Source organism: Heterodontus francisci, chromosome 26, assembly GCF_036365525.1.
Source record: "Heterodontus francisci isolate sHetFra1 chromosome 26, sHetFra1.hap1, whole genome shotgun sequence".
NCBI classification, from domain to species: Eukaryota; Metazoa; Chordata; class Chondrichthyes; order Heterodontiformes; family Heterodontidae; genus Heterodontus; species Heterodontus francisci.
Window position 1 is genome coordinate 38145296 of NC_090396.1, and position 12822 is coordinate 38158117.

Consider the following 12822-nt stretch of genomic DNA (forward strand, 5'->3'; position numbering starts at 1 on the left):
TGTTCACAGAAGGCAATACCCAGCTGAAAGGATTTATAGATAGTGGCTTACCATTATGGAGAGGTTGGAGCACCAGTGTCTTCGAAGACTGCATCTGTCCAGGCAGGTCGTAGCAGATCTTTGCTAAATACTGGAGCAGGAGTTGAGACCCCTAATGTGGTGGCTACCCATTGCCTATGGCGGTGAAGGTCACTTTGACATTCAACTTTTACGCCTCAGGCTCATTCCAGGGATTGTCTGGAGACACCTGTGGGATCTCCCAGTCAGTGACCTATCGTTGCATCAAGCAGGTGATGGATGCCTTGCACTTGAGGGTAGGGCAATATATCAGGTATCCCACCAATCAGGCCAGTCAGACTGAGAGGGTGATAGGATTTTGGACCATTGCTGGATTCCATCAGGTGCATTGGGTACTCGACTGTACACAAGTGGCCATCAAGGCTCTGCAGAGCAGCCAGGCACATTTGTGAACAGGAAGGGGGTTCACTCGATGAATTTTCAAATAGTCTGCTACACAACAAAAGGATCCTGCAGGTGTGTGTGCAGTTCCCAGGAAGTTGCCACGACTCGTACATCCTGAGACAATCCTAGGGGCTTCACTCTTCAGGCCACCCGAACACCTTCGTGGATGGATACTGGGTGAGAAAGGATATGGACTAAAGACATGGCTGCTTACACGGAAAACCAACACAGTGGCAGAGGACACCTACAACCGCTGCCACACGACTACAAGGGCGACAATTGAACAGGCCATTGGACTTTTAAAAATGAGGTTCAGCTGCCTAGATAGATCAGGGGAGCCCAGAAATATGCCATGAAGGCTCTCACGTACAGTGGTGGTACACTGTTCTCTGCACAACCTGGCACTACAGGGGAGTTCTATTGGAGATGGATGACCACATTGAGTGCACTGCCTCCTCCTCTGTGCAGGATGAGTTGGTGGAGGTTCAAGACTAGGCAGCCAATAGAAATGCAGCCATGGGTCCCATGCCAACAGGCATTGACATGTGTGCCAGGGAGAAACGCGGCTCACTCAGAAGCACATGTTTCTCCTGAGATACCGTTAAACACCCCTGGAGCAGCAGCATGAAATGTGTGAACATCTGTCTGGGATCCCAGAGGCTCTTCGCTTCCATGCGCTAATGATGGAGGAGTCCATCCATGCCAGGAGTGGCGCCATGTCTCTGCGTGTGAGTGGATGGCCTCCTTCATTGGCGACCCTCATGAAGAGCCACATGCTGTATGCCACCCAGTGGATGCAAGAGGTGTGCACCGACTTCCACTGTATGGCCTCATCCACAAGCTGCTTTGAGCGAGTTGGCCCTGAGATGCTTGGACCGGTTGCCAGGTTTCCAACTGCTCTAGGTAAGTAGGGAAGGACAGGTATGCCTTGAAAAGGTCAAGGAGCAGCTGCCTGAAGCCTATGGGGACTCTTCTCAAGGTGCTCCTTGTGTTGATGGCAGATCCTCAGCCTCTTTGACAGTGACATGATCACTGCATGCAGTGCCAATGTTAGAGGCGGCCCCTGCACAGATGTTGGTGGTCCGAATGTGCCTGGGCTCAGACACCCAGAGGCTGTCCGCCACGTCCAAATCAGAAAAGGCAGCCACCTGCCTCTGCATCAACTGCAGGCGCCCGGACAGTACAACATCGGAGCACCTGGAAGCATTTGTATAAATCCACATAGTAGAACTTGGGGTCTCATTAGGTGATTTTATTTTTTGCTAAATGCCACAGTGTTAGATATATGTGCAAAAGTAAAATTCTTGTAATGCATACTTTAACAGTTTCTGTACCAGTGGGCCATTACCAGACATTGAGCACTTGAGATGGAGGGCATGAAAAGGTGTTCCCAGAATGAGGGCAATGGTGAATGTAGCCCTTGGGAATGGTATAATGATGGCGCCACTGAGATGGTAGGGGGAAATTAATGAAAGACCACCAAGGCTCCCTCAAGGAAAAGACTGGATCGTTTCCAGCATCTGCCACTTTGCTGATGATTCCCATCTGCTGGAAGCTGAGCATCACTACACCTTTCCTCAATCCTCCGGTGGGGAGTGGTCGTAGCTGTCACTGCCTCCATTACCTGCTCGTGTGTGTCTGTGCCATGCTCATCAGCTGGTGCCACCTTTCCTAAACATGCATCAATGCCCACCAATGTGTGAGTATCTGTGCTTGTGGAGGGTGTGCTAGACTGATGTGATGCTGTGTCTTCAGATGCCAGATTCTCCTCTGAGGTCTCGTAGTTCAGGAGCCATCATCCCTCATCCACTACTGGACCTGTGGGAGAGACAAGAGTGACCACTCTTTTCTCAATGCCCAGCTATGCTCGTCAGTCTGTGCCTCTTTACTTGTGAAGCATCACGCCACTTGGAGGCCTGCTGAGAGCAGCCATTCAGTCTCGGCAATGCAGCGATCAACTCTGACTGACTATGGGCCTCTGGTATGAGGGAACTCTGCGTCTCACTGTGGATGCTGGCTCCTGCTCATACCCAATGCATAGGTTGGCCACCTTGACTCACATCTCATGGGTGCTATTTAGCATGTGCAGCACTGTGAACTTGTTATTATGAATGCCACTCATCTTGCCAGACTGCACCAGGTCATTGAAACGCTTCCGGCTCTGCACCCATGTTCGTGCCACCACCCCACGTCTGCTGACTTCCTCGGCCACCTCCAGCCATACCATCTTCATGAGGTTTTATGACCTCCTCCTCCCATCCACTGGGATTACCACCTCTCTCCGTTCCTCAACGCCTCCAGGAGCATCTCCAGGGAGGTGTCACTGAACCGTGGAGCCACCCTTCCTCTGACTCCAGCCATTCCTGCACAGCCTCCCTTGTTCAGCACCCCTTCCAATGCCCCCATGTGTGCAACCTATATGAATGATACAGACTGATCTTTAAATATGATGCCTTCCATTGACCTGCTAGAACATCCTCCCACCCGCCATCCATTATTGGCTGGCGCTCCTGCCTGCCAGTCATTAATTGTATACAGATGGGAAGATCCCCAAAGAAGTCCCACCAACCGCCCATGCGGCCTGCATTTGACCTCTCAATTGGCAAAATCCAGCCCCATGACTGACATTGAGATTAAATTGTTTTTGTAGCTGAGTACTTCAATAACATTTTTATTTGTGGGATTTTTCAATAGAGCAGTCATCTCTGGAGAGAGGTGAGGGGCAGATCATGCGTCATAATGGAAAGTATTAAAACACCCACTTTTAAAATAATGGCCTCTATTAAAATGAATTTGTTCCAACTGCTTTAAATTTATATCAGAATGTATTGATTTTTTTTCATACTTTCCTTTGAGATAACACTAGCTTCTTGTAGCCTTGTTGTTCATGCCGCATTTAGTCAGCTAACCCGCAGTAGCATTTAGCACCAAACATAGTTATTCATTCATTAAGCTCTGTGTGTCCACGTGGCAGCTGGTTCTCTCCAAAGTGGGAGGCAGAGAAGCACTGGCTGAGCTACATGCACAGTGAAGAGTGTATTGTTGACAGCAGCACTGAAGAGAGCATCTGGGTTTGTTTCATGTGTTTGGGAATATCAAGACTCTATATAGGGCCTGGCACTGTAGCCATACGGTGCTAATAGTATTTAAGTGAGGGGGAGGGGGAGAGAGACTCATTCTCCTTCCATAATTAGCCACTTCCTAATGGCCCACATTTTGCTTTGGGAGGCAAAGGAACCACCTTTGCCATTCACTTCACATACATCTGCCCACAGAACTTTAGCAGGCTTTCCAGACTTCCGGCATCTGTTGAATTCAGTGCCCGATAGGGAATCTGTGGGGTCTGTGAGCATGACAACCAGCAGGGAAGTTGTTCAACCAATCAGATTGAAGAATACTCAGAGACGACAAGCTGGAAATAAAAAAAGGAAATATAAATTACATTTATAACATTGTACAAGTTACAAAATAAAGATTGGATCATACACATGGGATTGAGCGAAAGACATAAAAGAAAAAAACACAAAAACTATAATAAAAATGTTTATTTTTTAAAAAGCTGCAACATTAATTTTCTTCTGAGGGAATGAGACTCCACACTTGTTCAATTAATTTTTTTTGGGAGCAGAGAGATTCATTAGCAGCAATTATGACTTACTGCATGGTTAAAAACTCAGTTACTTCTGACTAGACAAAGCTTACATTTTTCATCAGTATTTAGTGAGATTATAGCAGGTAATTAGCCTACGTTCGCAGCATGACAGTGATCTCTATGCTGATTCCATCAACTAAGACTGCAGCAGCACAGTCTGTAGAGGAGAAGGGTATCACTGACAGCAATTTTGCCATTTCTCTAGTTAACAGATGTACAGATGTCCAGAAGTTGCTATCAGTTTTACCCAGTAATTACGGTGACCTCTGGCAGCTTTGTCATTATTAGTGTAGGGAAATCCGGGCCGTTATGCTGCCAATCCCATGACAATAGATTAGGCCTTGATTTCTTTCTGTTCTATTTCCTATTCATTTTATTCAATGCTTAACAAATGTGTAAATATATTTCACTTGGATTTTTTAAAAATTCTAACTTAGTCTTTTCAACAGCATACTAAATTAATTTACTGGTAGCCTAAAAAAATGGCTAACTTATTAAAACTCCTTCAGCATGATCTCCATTCAGTTAATATCAGGCATGATACTCTCACTTACTAAAGACCTTTTATTTCCAATAGGCAGAACTAATATGATAATAATCATCGGGTTGGACTGTAGCAACTGGCCAGCCAATAAAAATGATCAATATGCTTTATATAATGAGGTATGGTCACTGTTTTTATGTAGTAAGGGATACATTTGGGTGTTTGGGGATTTGATGATGTAGATCATTTTAAAAAATTCATTCATGGGATGTGGGCGTCGCTGGCCAGGCCAGCATTTATTGCCCATCCCTAATTGCCCTTGAGAAGGTGGTGGTGAGCTGCCTTCTTGAACCGCTGCAGTCAATTTGGGGTAGGTATACCCACAGTGCTGTTAGGAAGGGAGTTCCAGGATTTTGACCCAGCGACAGTGAAGGAACGGCGATATAGTTCCAAGTCAGGACAGTGTGTGACTTGGAGGGGATCTTGCAGGTGGTGGTGTTCCCATGCATTTGCTGCTCTTGTCCTTCTAGTTGGTAGAGGTCGCGGGTTTGGAAGGTGCTGTCTAAAGGAGCCTTGGTGCATTGCTGCAGTGCATCTTGCAGATAGTACACACTGCTGCCACTGTGCGTCGGTGGTGGAGGGAGTGAATGGCACCCCATCTACAAACAATCAAGCGGGCTGCTTTGTCCTGGATGGTGTTGAGCTTCTTGAGTGTTGTTGGAGCTGCACCCATCCAGGCAAGTGGAGAGTACTCCATCACACTCCTGACTTGTGCCTTGTAGATGGTGGACAGGCTTTGGGGAGTCAGGAGGTGAGTTACTCGCCTCAGGATTCCTAGCCTCTGACCTGCTCTTCTAGCCACAGTATTTATATGGCTACTCCAGTTCAGTTTCTGGTCAATGGTAGCCCCTAGGGTGTTGATAGTGGGGGATTCAGCGATGGTAATGCCGTTGAATGTCAAGGGGAGATGGTTAGATTGTCTCTTGTTGGAGATGGTCATTGCCTGGCACTTGTGTGGCGCGAATGTTACTTGCCACTTATCAGCCCAAGCCTGGATATTGTCCAGGTCTTGCTGCATTTCTGCACGGACTGCTTCAGTATCTGAGGAGTCACGAATGGTGCTGAACATTGTGCAATCATCAGCGAACATCCCCACTTCTGACCTTATGATTGAAGGAAGGTCTTTGATGAAGCAGCTGAAGATGGTTGGGCCTAGGACACTACCCTGAGGAACTCCTGCAGTGATGTCCTGGAGCTCAGATGATTGACCTCCAACAACCACAACCATCTTCCTTTGCGCTAGGTATGAATCCAGCCAGCGGAGGGTTTTCCCCCTGATTCCAATTGACCTCAGTTTTGCTCGGGCTCCTTGATGCCATACTTAGTCAAATGCTGCCTTGATGTCAAGGGCAGTCACTCTCACCTCACCTCTTGAGTTCAGCTCTTTTGTTCATGTTTGATCCAAGGCTGTAATGAGGTCAGGAGCTGAGTGGCACTAGCGGAACACAAACTGAGCGTCACTAAGCAGGTTATTGCTAAGCAAGTGCCGCATGATGGCACTGTTGATGACACCTTCCATCACTTTACTGATGATTGAGAGTAGGCTGATGGGGCGGTAATTGGCCGGGTTGGACTTGTCCTGCTTTTTGTGTACAGGACATACCTGGGCAATTTTCCACATTGCAGGGTAGATGCCAGTGCTGTAGCTGTACTGGAACAGCTTGGCTAGGGGATCGGCAAGTTCTAGAGCACAGGTCTTCAGTACAATTGCTGGAATATTGTCAGGGCCCATAGCTTTTGCAGTATCCAGTGCCTTCAGTTATTTCTTGATATTACGCGGAGTGAATCGAATTGGCTGAAGTCTGGCATCTGTGATGCTGGGGACTTCAGGAGGAGGCCGAGATGGATCATCAACTTGGCACTTCTGGCTGAAGATTGTTGCAAATGCTTCAGCCTTATCAAAGAACAACAACATAACAGCCAAGAATTCAAGCTGAAGATGTTCAACTTTTCCCTTCAAAATACTGCACAGGTCACAATTTAAATCAATAGAAGTCCTATTTCTTCTTAGCTACAGATCCTGGAAACTTACAGAAAAATATAAAGATTAACTCCCAAAGGGTTGTGAATCTTTGGACTGCTCTATCTCAGAGAGCTGTGAATGCTCAGTCATTGGGTATATTCAAGACAGAGATTGATAGATTTTTGGGTACTAAGGGATATGGGGATAATGCGGGAAGGTGGAGTTGAGGTAGATGATCAGTCATGATCTTATTGGATGGCAGAACAGGCTCAAAGGGCTGAATGGCCTAATCCTGTCCTGTTTATGTTCGTATTGTCAATATACTACTTAACTACAGAAAATGTATTCCTTGTTGCTAGTATATATATTTCGACCACACAGTACCATCCAGGGTAGCTTAAAACTGTAAAACAGTATCAAAATAAGTTTGGCTTTTCATTATGCTACACAGCACTCTCCTTATATAAATTGTCCTATAGTTTACGATGAGGTGCTTCATAGCTGGGTAGTCCTCAGATATCCCTGATTTGGAATATTGTTATTGAGAATTTAATATTGAATAAAATTTTTGAGCTGATAATTGTAAGTTACATGGAGAATTTTTCTAATACTGCAATGAATGAATAGAGCTGACACGGAAGTCCCGGGAACGTTATATGGTTGAGTTCCTCTATTGGGAACTTTTCAATGTAAGAGGTACATGTGGTTGGAGTGTGTTACAAGGGAGCACGACATCAAAGGGTTGAGATGACATCATAAATAATCTGAACAATCTTTGAGCAGTTTATTTACATTGTCTGAGATATATTGCAACTTTGAAAAATATTTCAGCCTGCTATATTGTACACAATATATATTGGTGTCGTTTTATTCTGATCTTGGCAAATCCTTTGTTGGAAGAAGATTTTACGGTAACCAGTGATTGACTGTGGAAACCCATGAATGAATTATATAAATTGCAGTGATATCTGCCTTATTTCATAGCATATTACAAGTAACTAGGAGTCACTGTGGTTAAGGCGTAATATTCTCAAGACTAATCCACAACTTGGACATTTTCAAAAAATGCTTTTCTAGTGTGTAAACAAGCAATTTACATTTATATTGCACCTTTAATGTAGTAGTATAATGTTCCAAGGCAGTTCACAGGAGTGTTACCGAACAAAATTTATCAGAAATCATGTTAGGTGATATTAGGACAGGTGACCAAAGCTCAGCCAAAGAGACAGGTTTTACAGAGCATATTAAAGGAGGAGAGAGAGGCAGAGAGTTTTAAAGAAGGAATTCCAGTGCTTAGGACCTAGACAGGTGAATGCACAGCTGCCAATGGTGAAGCAATGAAAATCAGAAATGTGCAAGAGGTCAGAATTGGAGGAGCACAGAGATTTCGGAGGGTTGTAGCATTGGAGGAGGTTATAGAGGTAGGAAAATGGCAAAGCCATGGAGAAAATTGAAAACAATGATGAACATTTTAAATTCAAGACTTTGACGGACGGGAAAGTATAAACATAAAAAGGTTTCTACGTGGACTATGTGAGCTGCTGGAAGAATCTATTTGTACTTTATATGTTGTTACAAGCACCTGGTTCATGGTTCGTATTAATTTTCTGGAGGTAACGTTTAATTTGGGAATTGAATTTTTTTCAATGCAAGACAAATGAAAACACCTGGTTTGAGAAGCTGGCAAACAAGCCTCGGGTGGTTACAAGTCAAAGGGTGGCCCATGTTTATTTAGTATGGTCATATTGGGAAATGTAAAGACCCTACACAATAGGAATGTCTCTTAACCTCTTGATGGAGAAGTCTGCGGCTGTTGCAATCAGGAGTTTAAATTATTCATATGATTTCCCAGAACAAAGAGAAGATTTGGAGTTGGAAATACATTGCTATCTGGGACATCCCACATGTACTACATGGCTATGGAGATAAATGATGCAGGGTGTGCCTGTTGGGTTTTTTGATCTGTGTGCTTGCTGACACAGTCAGTCAGTTAGCTTTTAGACAAGTTGTTGGCTTTTGGAAAGTTGTTGGTTTTGAAGGCAGCTGGACTCAGGAGCAAAGAGACCATCAGGCACCAGGGGTGTTTCTGTTTTGAGTAAATTTTGCGCTCAAGCTGGGAAGTCCAGATCTGGGAGATCTGATACCTCAGAAGATAGCTAAGGAATTAAAGAAATCGAAGTGAATTCCTCAGAGCTGTGGTACACTGTGGAATATTGGAGTAGGATGGCCGTCGCGGTAAGGTACGTAATTATTCATTAATTAACATACATTTATATATTTTAATTAGGTTCCCGTTGCTGAGCGATGGGGGGCCACCATGAGGCCTCGCTGTCACCAATAATATGGGGCAGGGCCTACCTGACATAAGACCTGTGGCTGACCTCTCCCGGAGGTCCCCCTGCCAAGATCCCCGACATCAGGGGTCTGGTAAAATCCAGCCCTTAGAGTTTGAAGTATATTTCTGCATGTTCTGTTAATATTTTAAGTTTAAACTATGTGTTTCCAAATTGCAGTGTTGTTAGTAGTGTTTTGCTTTGTTTAACTCTTATATAGTAAAGACTTTTGTTTACAATGTGAAATCTTGTGGCGTATTTCTTTCAGTAATATCTGGGAGTTTGGCTTCCTCTTTTTAAAAGTTAACGGTTCTTAACAGGGTCGTAACAATGTTTGTTAACATGTTAGGTTTCTCCACATAGTCTCATTACTAATGATCACCGAGTTGTTGCAAAAACCCTTCTGGCTCACTAATGTCCTTTAGGGAAGGAAGTTTGCATCTTTACCCAGTCTGGGTTACATGTGACTCCAGACCCACGGCAATGTGGTTGACTCTTAACTGTCCTCTGAAATAGTCTGGCAAGCTACTCAGTTGTATCAAACGGCTGCAGAAAGTTGAATAAGAATAAAACTGGATGGACCACCCAGCATCAGTCTAGGCACTGGAAATGACAATGGTACATCCATGATACTGCAAAGTCCTGCTCACTAACATTTGGGGACTAGAGCCAAAATTGGGAGAGCTGTTCTACAAATTAGTCAAGCAATAGTCTGACATAACAATACTCACCGAATCATACCATACAGCCAATGTCCATCAACATCCTGGTCCACCAGCAGGACAGACCCAATAGAGGTAGTGGCACAGTCAGGAAGGAATGGTCCTGGGAGTTCTCAACATTGACTCCGAACCCCATGAAATTTCATGCCATCAGGTTAAATGCTGTGTTATGATCAGGTGTGGAGGGGTCAAAAGGCTCCCATTTTGTCCCTTTCCTTGTTTGACTGCAATAGGGTTTATTTCTTTTAAACAGTGAAAGTGCTTACCAGTTCAATGACTGTTTAACCCTTTATGTGCTATGATCATTAAAGAACCAATCGGACAGGTTTTCTTGAGTTTAGCAAGAAACAGATTAGTTTATTGTACTTAAAAAGTCAAAACCCGATCTAAGTAAAAATAATAAACTACACTCCAACTTTCACACACACACACACAAAAGAATCACACACACTCAAATAGATTACAGAATGAGGAAGGATATATTCATTGGATTATAGTCCAGAACAAATAAAATAATACACTGTGTCTGTGGGGTCTGGTAATTCAATTGTCTTCCGGTTGAATTTGTGGTCCTAAAGTTCCTGGCTGGTAGAAGTGGCCATCTGGTTCAGGGTTTTCTTGGAGACACTGATGTAGATGGTTTTCTCCCGAGAGTCTCTGTCTGTAGCAATGATAGACTTGGATGTTTTGCAGTCCGTAGACAGTGTTTGAGAGAGAGAGAGAGAGAGAGAGTGACAGACCCACTGGGATCCTGCACTGATTAGCGCTCAAAGATTGTCTGATGTGTTCAAAAGAAACTCCCAAGTTGCCACACAGACTGGGGAAACTGTCACATGATTCTCTTAGTGTATTCTCTTTTTCTCATTAATGAGATCCAAGTCTAAGAATCTCAATCACTCTCAGGTCTTATTGTTTCAATGTTTACCCCTGGAGGTTTGTCTCCACTAGAGTGAATGTTCCAAGATGGCTTTGAATGTCCTGCTAATGAAGGTGATACCAGATAATTCACTTAACTGATCAAGTCATGGTTCTGGATAAGGACTGTTTAGATACATGTCGCCACCTCGATACCTTGGAATGTGAGGTATTTCATTACAAATTGTGGTGGCCATCTTAGCTGCTGTCTTTTTAAATGTTAAATATAGGATTCCAGCTTTCCTTTTAAAACCGGTGAATTAAAATCATTATTCAGCATAGCACATTCTCATGACAACAGACAAGGAAACCTCCTACTGATTACCACCTACCGCCCTCCCTCAGTTGATGAATCAGTGCTCCACCATGTTGAACACCATTTGGAAGAAGCACTGAGTGTAGCAATGGCACAGAATGTACTCTGGGTGGGGGACTTCAATCTACACAATCAAGAGCGGTTCGGCAGTGTCTGAGCTGGCTGAATCCTGTAGGCCATAGCTGCTAGACTGGGTCTGCAGCAGGTAGTGAGTGAACCAACACTAAGAAAAAACCGACTTGACCTTGTCCTCACCAATATACCTGGCACAAATACATTTGTCCATGACATTATTGGTAGGAGTGACCACCATACAGTCCTTGTGGAGACGAAGTCCTGTCTTCACACTAAGGATACCCTCCATTGTGCTGTGTGGCAGTACCACCGTGCTAAATGCGATAGATTCAGAACAGATCTAGCAACTCAAAACTGGGCATCTATGAGAGGCTGTGGAATATCAGCAGCAGCAGAATTGCATTCAACCATAATGCGTAACCTCGTGTCCCAGCATATCCCTCACTCTATAATTACTATCAAGCCAGGAGCAGCACCTAAAAATGAGGTGGCAACCCGGTGAAGCTACAATAAAGGACTCCATGCATGTGGAAGAAGCATGTGACAGACAGAGCTAAGCAATCCTACAACTAACAGATCAGATCAAAGCTCTGCAGTTCTGCCACATCCAGGCGTGAATGGTGGTGGACAATTAAACAACTAACAGGAGAATAAGACTCCAAAAACATCCCCATCCTTAATGATGTCAACGCAAAAGACAAGTGTGAAGCATCTAAAACCATCTTCAGCCAGAGGTGCTGAGTGGATGATCCATCTCGGCCTCCTCCTGAGGTCCCCACTATCACAGATGCCAGTCTTCAGCCAATTCAATTCACTTCACATGAAATTAAGAAACGGCTGAAGGAACTGGATACTGCAAAGATTATGGGCCCTGACAACATCCCAGCTGTAGTACTGAAGACGTGTGCTCCAGAACTAGCTGCAGTCCTAGCCAAGCTGTTCCAGTGCAGCTACAACACTGGCATCTACTTGGCAATGTGAAAAATTGCCCTGTGCCCGAAAAGCAAAACAAATCCAATCTGGCCAATTACTGCCTCATCTATCTACTCTGAATCATGAGCAAAGTGATGGAAGGTGTCATCAACAATGCTATCAAGAAGCACTTACTCAGCAATAATCTGCTCACCGTTGCTCAATTTGGGTTCTGCCAGGGCACTTGCGTCCAGACCTCATTACAGCCTTGATCCAACATGGACAAAAGAGCTGAATTCCAGAGAAGTGAGGGTGATTGCCCTTGACATCAAGGCAGCTTTTGACAGAGTGTGGCATCAAGGAGCCCTAACAAAATTGAAGTAAATGGGAATTGGGGAAAACTCTCCACGGTTGGCTGGGGTCTAACCAAGCCCCTCACAATCTTGTACACCTCAATCAAATCTCCGATCAGCCTTCTCTGTTCCAAGGAGAACAATCCCAGCCTATTCAATCTTTCCACATAGCTGTATTTTTCCAGTCCTGGCAACATCCTTGTAAATCGCCACTGTATCTTTTCTAGTACAATTTCATCCTTTCTGTAATGAGGAGACCAGTACTCAAGTTGTGGCCTAACTAATGATTTATATAGTTCCAGCCTAATCTCCCTACTCATATTCTATACCTTAGTTAATAAAGGAAAGGATTCCATATACCTTCTTAACCACCTTATCGACCTGTCCAGCTACTTTCAGGGATCTGTGGACATTCACTCCAGGCTCCCTCATTTCCCCTACACCTCTCCGTATTCTCCCATTAATCATGTATTCCTTTGCCTTGTTTGAGCTCCACAAATGCATCACCTCACACTTCTCTGGGTTGAATTCCATTTGTCACTTTTCTGCCCACCTGACCAGTCCATCAATACAGT